The sequence below is a fragment of the Rutidosis leptorrhynchoides genome, chromosome 1, assembly GCF_046630445.1.
Source record: "Rutidosis leptorrhynchoides isolate AG116_Rl617_1_P2 chromosome 1, CSIRO_AGI_Rlap_v1, whole genome shotgun sequence".
NCBI lineage: Eukaryota > Viridiplantae > Streptophyta > Magnoliopsida > Asterales > Asteraceae > Rutidosis > Rutidosis leptorrhynchoides.
In genome coordinates, this window is record NC_092333.1 from 727,381,171 (window position 1) to 727,389,967 (window position 8,797).

The window sequence follows — 8,797 nt, forward strand, 5'->3', positions numbered from 1 at the left end:
TATTTCACTTCTCGGTACGAGATGAAATTAACCCGAAAAAACGGGAAAAATACCAGACGGAACTTTTAATCACTTATTCACGTAATGGTATTGCTTCTTTTAAGAACTATTGGATTGTATGATATTGTACTATATGAAAATTAACTTGGTCAGTGACTCAATGTATATATATTATATTTAATTTACTATATTACTGGTTAGAATGGATTGTTAATGAATTGAACCCGGTGAGTATTATGCTTTATTGATTCAGTATTTATAGAATACATAAAACCCTAATAACCTATAAACCTTAACGGATCCAAGCCCACATATTGGACTTGAGCCTAACCTATTATCTAACACTCTCCTGCAGTCCGAACGGCGAAATCGCGAAAGTTCGGACTGGATTAAAACAATAAACATTAAATAAAGAAATTAAAGATATATTTTTTTTCTTCTTATTTGTTGCATCAAATAGACTTATTTTGATGATATCGTTGCGTCTTGCTTGACCACGTTTCCTTTTCCGTAACGTCTTTTTTTTATACGTCGTGGCTTGCTTTGCCTAAGGATTGAGCAGGACTTGGGCAGAGAACTTTGTCGACAATACCAATTTTCTTCAATGCTGCAAATAGTTTTTTATTTATTTATTTATATATTCCTCTTTTTTCTTGGGGTTTAGAACCTAGTCAAGTTATGCGGCTCATCCTCACGCCGATTATTGTAAAGCCGATTATTGTAAAGAAAAAGAAAAAAGATAAAGAAAAAAAAAGTAAACGATAAAATAAATATTATTTGTGAATAAATAACATTAAAGAAGCGCTAGGTGGACACATGTGATTATTGAGATGAACTAGTAAAATGGGCCTGCGCGATGTCGCGGGGCCTTTCGGTTACGTATTCATAGTTAATGGAGTGTTATGTATTTACAGAAGTAAATACGTTTTGATACGTGTGTTTTTAGATACACATAATTAGTACCTAGTGTGTACCTAGTTAGTACCTAGTGTACCTGATGACCTATGCGTTTTTTAATGGCATGTAGATTGCGTAAAAAAGGGAAACAGAATTATCGATGTGATGTTGTTAGTTTGGGTAGCTTATTATAGGTGTATGTATGTATTGAATATAGCCCGAGGTATTTAGCTTTTTTTTTTAGAAGTGTCCGTTTTGCGTATTGTTAGTCCCGTTGTGTTTGTTAGATTTTTTTGAGTTGAACGGTGGGTCTGACAAAATTTAACGCGAGGCGAGCGGAAAGATATGTCCCGTTGAAAATATGGGTGAAGTTTAGTTAAGATATTTAATTAAAATATAGAATTTAAATTTTATACCCCTGTTAGGTTGTGGTGTAAGTTGGTACATTTATTTAGGGGTTTTTTGGTATTTTTTTTTCTCCCTTTTTCACTATTGTTATTTTGACCAAAAAATGGGTGGGGGTTAGGGGTAAACGACCAAAAAATGGGTGGTGATTAGGATATAGTGTTAAAATGTTAATGTTAATGTTAATGTTAATTAATGTTAATGTTAATTAATGGTATTGCGATTTTGGTACACATATGCTACTGACGAGTGTGATTAAAATAAAATGAGAAGATAAAAAGAAAAAGATGTTGCGGCTGAAAAAAAAAAAAACGGTGAGATGTTTATTTGTTCCGAGGTAAATTAAGGTTTTTGAAAGAAAATATAAAGTAAGATCGTGGACAGAGAGACGGTAAATATACATAGGGTTTTTGGAATTAGAAAAAAAAAAAAACAAAAGAAAAAAAAAACATTATCTTATAATTAATCTATTATTATAGTGTATATATATACATTATCTTCTATTATCTTATACTCCGTATATATACATATACATATACATATACATATACATATACATACATATACATTATCTTCTATTACTCACTATATATTATATGGTGAATAGTGAATAGTGATGAGAGTGATATTATACTATTAGTAATTATAGTATTGATTTATTATTGTGACGATGATAATATTGTACTATGTAACGCTCCTTATAAAAAAAAAAAAAAAAAAACGGTGATCAAACATTAAATGTGAAACTATGGTCAAAGATGATTCGGTATACATATATTATAATATGGGCAGTGTGTATTACAACAACACAACAAATAGTTGAAATTTACCTTCAAATATCATTGAGACGATTCTTTTCACGGAATCGAACCGAAAATCATGGAACTGAATCGAACCGAACCGAAAATATTTGGTACGATCCTCGGGACGACTTTATGCTCTAAAACGAGACTCGTGATGGTACCAACCCGAATTACTTTGGGACTGAAGTGTACCATGTACAACCCTACTACTAAAGAGAATTTGGAGGACATGGTTGACTGCTCCTGGGAGTAACTGCTGAAGTTCTAGAAGATAGGTGGTTACTAGATTAACCTCCTACAATCTACCTATAAATATCCCTCCCACAATGGTTGTTGATTGACACTCACTTGACACATCAATGTCACTCACAAATCATCCAAGACGAACGCTGCAATTTTCATCACTCAATAGCTTTAGCCACGCATTCAACATCTCTACTCCTTACAAACCATGTGAGTTTTGTCCACTTGTCACACACCCATTCACTCACTATCCATCCTTCCATTTGTCTAATTGTTATTGGCTGTTTCCTTCCAAGCTGTCCCACATCTTCCATCTGCCACGTGGATCAACAAAACCCTCTACCACCGTGCAAACACACCCCATTTTGTTCCCTCATCAATACGTAATTAGCCGGTTAATCGCGTGCACATTCTGAATCCTTAATTAGGGTTCCAAATCATAGATCTGAAATCAATTTCTCCAAAAATTCACACACAAAAACAAAAGACATATTCAGATTCCTACATTTATGTTCATGTTAATCGGGGTAATTACATCGATCCATACGGTTTTGATTCAGTGGGTATCACAATTACGTCTTCTGCGCATCCAAAATTAGGGTTGCACAATTAGGTCTTCAGATGCGATTGATAAAACAAATCGGTTTCAAGAACCCTCTGGGATTACTATTCATCATCAATCATCAATTTGTAAGTTTCTTAGATCTTCAAATTCATATGCATCGCTTAAATCTCATATGCAACCGTCGCAATAAATTAAATGATAATTTTCGCAAAATTAAATCGATGTTCATATGCGAAACGGAATGGAATAGAACCTTTTTCTGTAATTCGTTGTATATTAGGTACAAATACAATTTGTTTGCTATAATTGACGTTTTGCTTTTTTATTTTATTTTCCTTCTTGCAGGAATGAAACGATTATGCGATGACGACCATCGAAATTACTTTAAGGGTCTTTCAGTTTTGATCTGGTTTTGTTATCATTCGATTTTAGGGTTTTTCTTCTGATATTGTTTACGTCTTCATTTTAGTGTATGTTGCTAATTATTTATTTACTTTGTAACTATTTGTAGGTTGTATTTATAGGTTGTTGTTGGACGCTATCTTTCTGCCGATTTGGGGTAATTATCATCTTTCTTTTTATTTGTGTTTTGTGTTGAGTAATTTGTTAAACTAAATTTGTTGTTTTTATATGCTTCATCGTTTCGTTGTCTTATAATTTCTTTGGTCTGATGATGTTGTGCGGATGTAAATGTCTTTCAGGATATGTCTGTTGTAAACTGCTTTGTTCTATACTAACTTGGTTTGCAACGATTGCATATTGTTAGTGAATTTAATTATAGGGGTGATTAACAAAGTGATTATGCATAGTGCTTTATTTGGCAGGTAAGTATAACTGTATAAGAGGCAGTTTGTTTAAAGTGATTATGTAGATGCAGTTAGTGGTCGCAGTATGGACATCGCAGAGGCAGGCTACAACATATCGTAAATGGATCAACAGAAATTCCCAATCCAACGCCAACTGCTACTGGTGCTTAATATCAGCAAACATGCATCAACGATCTTTCGGGCCGCGGAGCGCGCTAACCATCACACTTTTTACAATTAATCATCAAGTACGCTGTGATTATTTCAAGCTTTTTATGAATAGAAAAAGATAGGAACTTTCACTACATTTGATTACACTTGGCTTACTCTTTGGTTGACACATTTTTTTAGTACAACTCATCTAATGTTAATGGGTCTAAATTACTACATCGGAGGAGAAAGACTAGAAGAAATTATTGCCTTCACAACAACGAATAACTCCATGACATTTATACAGGTAACAATTCAATATTTTGTTACTTAAATGCAGCTTATTTATGGATAGCGGGTTCATTGGGTTGACATGTGAATATTTGGATAATAATGTAGTGCAGCAGTAACCAATATGTAATCGAAGTGCTTAAAAGATCTTAGACCATATTAAGTATACGTTTTTTTTCTTCTGACAATTATCAAGGTTACACTCATTTACTAACATATATAAATATAAAAATGTTATAATGCTATTACTTGTGTATGAAATCAGTTATAGTTATCGTTTTACAGGATTCTTAACAAAAGTCGTCTTAAGCTTAATTAGTCATTCCACCTAAATAACCCATTTTGGTACTTTTAATTGTGAACCTTTGAAAAACAAAATAATAATAATCATTTCCTAATTATAATCTCATTAAATAAAGATTTTATATTGTAGTGCTATATTGTAGTACTTAGCAGCATGTGTGCGTACCAGTCATTAGCTACTGCTATTTTTCGGTAGTGATTTAAATTTCTGTCATCTCTCTACCATAGAATACCCGTCACCTCAAATTGAAGTCTTTGATGTGGCTATGAATGATGGCTGCCTCCCTTTCGAAAGCCAACCAAAACAAACAGGTAAGTTGTTTTTATTGATATAAATGCATTTCAAGATAAATGATTGGGATGAAAATTGTTATGGCAGAGATATACAGAGAGCAACCTAAAACTTCACATCATTGATACGTCAAGGGGTTTTGTCCGGTTTATAGAGCTCAAATGACTTCCGGTGAAGCAGTTGATGTTATAGTTCTTGCAACTGATTCCAAACAGGGTGAAAAAGAGTTCCAAACATAGGTAGCAATAATATGTCGTTACATAGTTTAATATTTGAAATACAATTTATTTATATCAAGCTTGTGCTATAGTTTTTTTTTTACCTCTGAGTTTTTTATTTGTAAATTATGTTGCATGTTATGTTATTAGGAAGATTACATCACAAGAACTTAGTGAATTTGGTGGGATATTGTGCAGAAAAGGGACAACATAAACTCATATATGTCTACATGAACAAAGGCAGTCTAGCTTCTCATGTGTACAGTAAGAGCTCATCTAAATTTGTCATATATTATCTAAGAAAAAATAAGTAAGTTCAATATAAGAGAATCTGAATTTTATTTTGTTCACTTTTTAGTGATAAAAACCATATGTATAACCGGTATCAACAACAAACAATACTAACAACACACACTACTGTACAAATCATAGGATTAGGAAAACTATTTCTTCTCGCATTCATTTGATTTGATGGCAAATTGCTCAAACTATTTTTTTTTTAAGATTCGAGACAACCATCAAAGCATATAACCCTCATCGTCTTTCAAACAACTTTAATAAACGTGCTTTTATCTATACTAATGTTTAGCACAATCCTTACTAAAACTTAAATGCATTGGTTGAATGAAAAAACATTGTTTGTTTTATTATCAAGTATGATGTCTTATATTAATGTGGCTTTGATAATGTTAATAAGTTTGCTTTGATTTTATAGTTAGTCTTATTAGGGCTCGCCGTGCAACGCACGGGCTCTTAAAGGCTAGTATCATATATGATATTTACGGTTCCCAATCGGAGTGTTAAAGTTTGTTTCACCCTACATTACACTCGAGTTAGTTTGGCTCGATCATCTAAATATCATTATATTTAAAGTGGTTTTTATGAGCATTTATTGAAAGGAGATATGTGCTTCGAATTTGACAGGCCCGATAAAATAATTATAAGATAGTTAAAAAACTATATGTTTTTATTTATTTAATAAAACAAGGCGTCTAATAATGCCTAGTAGAATATTATATATGGATTAACATAGTGAAGCGATCATTTGTAGAATTTTAAACATTCTTATGCTCATTGAGATGAATTATAAATTTAAGATTAACTAAAGTGACGTATTTAATTGATATTAATTTCTTCATTTAATTGAAATTGATTTGTTTTGAAACTGAGTCGGAAATCTGTATGATAAACCGGTTATCTGGATAGTTTAGCAGGTTTAGCATTAGGTTGATATATTCAAGCCGATTAGAAAATCAAGTCAGTTAAAGTCAGACTAGTTTGTCGTGATAACCTGAGTGGGTTAACCGGAATTCTAGTTGTAGATAATATATGTATTTTTTTTAACGGCGATATCGACATCGAATACTCTCATTTGTCACTCACACACGCGTTAGGAGGGCCCAGAATTTTATAGGGGCCCAAAATTTTAAAAAATAATAATGCATATTTTCATATACTAGCAGAATATTATTGACACAAAAGATTTAATTTGTAATTAGCTAGTTTACAGAGTACGAGTTTTAAAAAAGTTAAATTCTTATTGTTTGGCCCATTAGTCATCTCAATCTCTAATAAAATGATATTGACCCAAGACATTTTAATTGGTCAAATTCAACCGTATATCAATTCGGGCATTCAGCTATTCGTGATATGTACTTACATTTAAATAAATATAAAAAAATTAATGTATAAAAGGAGTCCAATTTATGGCTCGAACAGGGTCCTCGAAATCATTGAGACGGCCCTGGACAATGATGGAGGAATGAGAGAGTTGTAATGAGGGGCGTTTGTAGGAAAGGATGACTGTGACCTGACATTTATTTTAATTTTTTTTTTGTTTTAGATAAAATACTTAAATTTATTTAAAATATACGTTTATAAAATTCATGTATTAAATATAATTATAACATCAAACATTAGAATAACATAAAAATCCTAAAAACACATCAAGTTAAAAAACATTAAACATATAACGACTAGTAAGTTTGTTGGAAGCCCCCAAATATGCTCCTTTAGATCCTCACATAGTTGATCGTGTACGCTTTTATCGCTAATTTCCTTTTCTCTTAATCGACAATCTCCGACTCTCCTCCTGATATTCCAATGAGGCATATTTTCATCCTCATCGAGCCATTCTTCTTCTTATGAAGTGTGAAAATTATAAATAATGTGATTTGTTTATATAGAAAAAAAAAAACTAACGACTATGTTTCAAACGAACTACTTTTTAACAGCCAATTATATCACGCCAACTCACCACACATCATGTCATACCCCCAAATAGGGCTGGGGAAGTATGACTTCACAATATCACAACACAAATATGTATAAACGAGAACGACTCTAAATGAGACGTTTTAATTAAAACCAATGTATTAACGCAACGGAAAGTATTAAGTCATTTCAATAGTAAACTTTAATGTTCTAATGCAATAATATGAATGTATAAATACGGACTCCAAAAGCAGCAAAGTCCAAATAGCAAATAATCTTTAGCAATCTTCACCTGAGACAAAACATGCTTAAAGTGTCAACCAAAAATGGTTGAGTGAACAACATAGGTTTAATAATCATAAGAAGTTTTTAGACCACAAGATTTAGTTATAGAGTTTAATCAGTTCGGTAGTAGTGCTGAGGTATATGATATCGAAACTAACCATAAGTTACCCTAAACACATCACGTTCGTGTCGTTGAATCATTATTATGTATCCATTGACCAGCGGTCATCCGGATAGAGACGTCACTCTCAATAGCGCTACTCACAATAACTAAGCTTGCCAAAATTCCAGCAACTAACGATATCATGGCAGGGATTTAGCATGAATCAAAGCATGTTAGCATAGTTTGAACTAATCAAAATAAAGTTTTCGAGCACTTGTGTCTAAGCGTAAAGCAGTTTAAAACAAGCATGTGTCTCACCCCAAAGTTATAAAACAGTAAGAAATAGTAAAAAGAGGGGCTATGAAGTTCACCTTAGTAGCAAGTAAGAAATTCCACGCAAGTCGTAAGAACGGAGTGTGTAATCGGAGATCTCAACCTAGAGATATAATGTTTAATTAGTTAATGTCTAATAGACATAAGTTTGTTTATTAATATAGTAAACTATATTAACAGTGACCATTTTTTGAGAAAAGTTATTATTTCTCAAAAATTTCTATATTTGAAAACCTACTATTTATGGAAAGCTTCCACTTATAGTAAGCTTCTAGTTTTAAGAAGTTCGGGTTATAATTCTTAACAAAGATGTTGTACAATCTCGCCCAAACTTCGTTACTAACTTGCAAGTCACTCGAATGATCTATTGTTACCGAGCGGCCCAAAATCTCTTGACCAGAATCTAAGTCTTGGCATTCGAGATCCATAAGCGTCCCATAATGGTACCAAGGATCACCCTAGGCCACAAGTAGCGGTGATGTTTGTAATCTTTGTACGCTATCTTTAATCATAACCTTCACGTTATAAGTGTATACACATAACCAGTTTATTAAGATACTTATTAGTTATATATATATATATAAGTGATAATATACTTAGTGCAATTAAGTGTTACTATATAGTTAAGGGTATAAGTTATAGTAATAATAGTAGTATTATTCTTTAATTAATCAACTATTATGTAAACTTACCATTATATGTGTTACATATATAAATAATATACACCTATGTGATACGTTAGTGTTATTATTACTCAAAATAATTTGGTAATCTCTTTCAAAGTAGCAAATTTTGTCACAGCTCCAGCAAGTCAACTCCGACTTTTCATCCGAAACAACCTTATTATAACCTTGATACATATGTGCACTCTTTATTGTTACCGGGGAAC

At 32.3% G+C, this 8,797-nt stretch overlaps 1 long non-coding RNA gene across 6 annotated transcripts; it reads left to right on the forward strand.

Annotated features, from left to right (window-relative positions):
- The first annotated feature begins 2,560 nt into the window (after nucleotides 1-2,560).
- LOC139886354 (uncharacterized) lies at nucleotides 2,561-5,470 on the forward strand. 6 transcript variants are annotated; one of them, XR_011772407.1, is made up of 8 exons: nucleotides 2,573-3,038; nucleotides 3,259-3,322; nucleotides 3,425-3,472; nucleotides 3,723-3,967; nucleotides 4,071-4,176; nucleotides 4,692-4,775; nucleotides 4,843-4,994; nucleotides 5,124-5,470. It is a non-coding gene; the product is annotated as an uncharacterized lncRNA (long non-coding RNA). The 6 variants fall into 6 exon arrangements; XR_011772405.1 differs by having other exon boundaries at nucleotides 2,575-3,038; nucleotides 3,738-3,967; XR_011772409.1 differs by having other exon boundaries at nucleotides 2,561-3,038; nucleotides 3,259-3,472; nucleotides 3,738-3,974.
- Nucleotides 5,471-8,797: the final 3,327 nt, after the last annotated feature.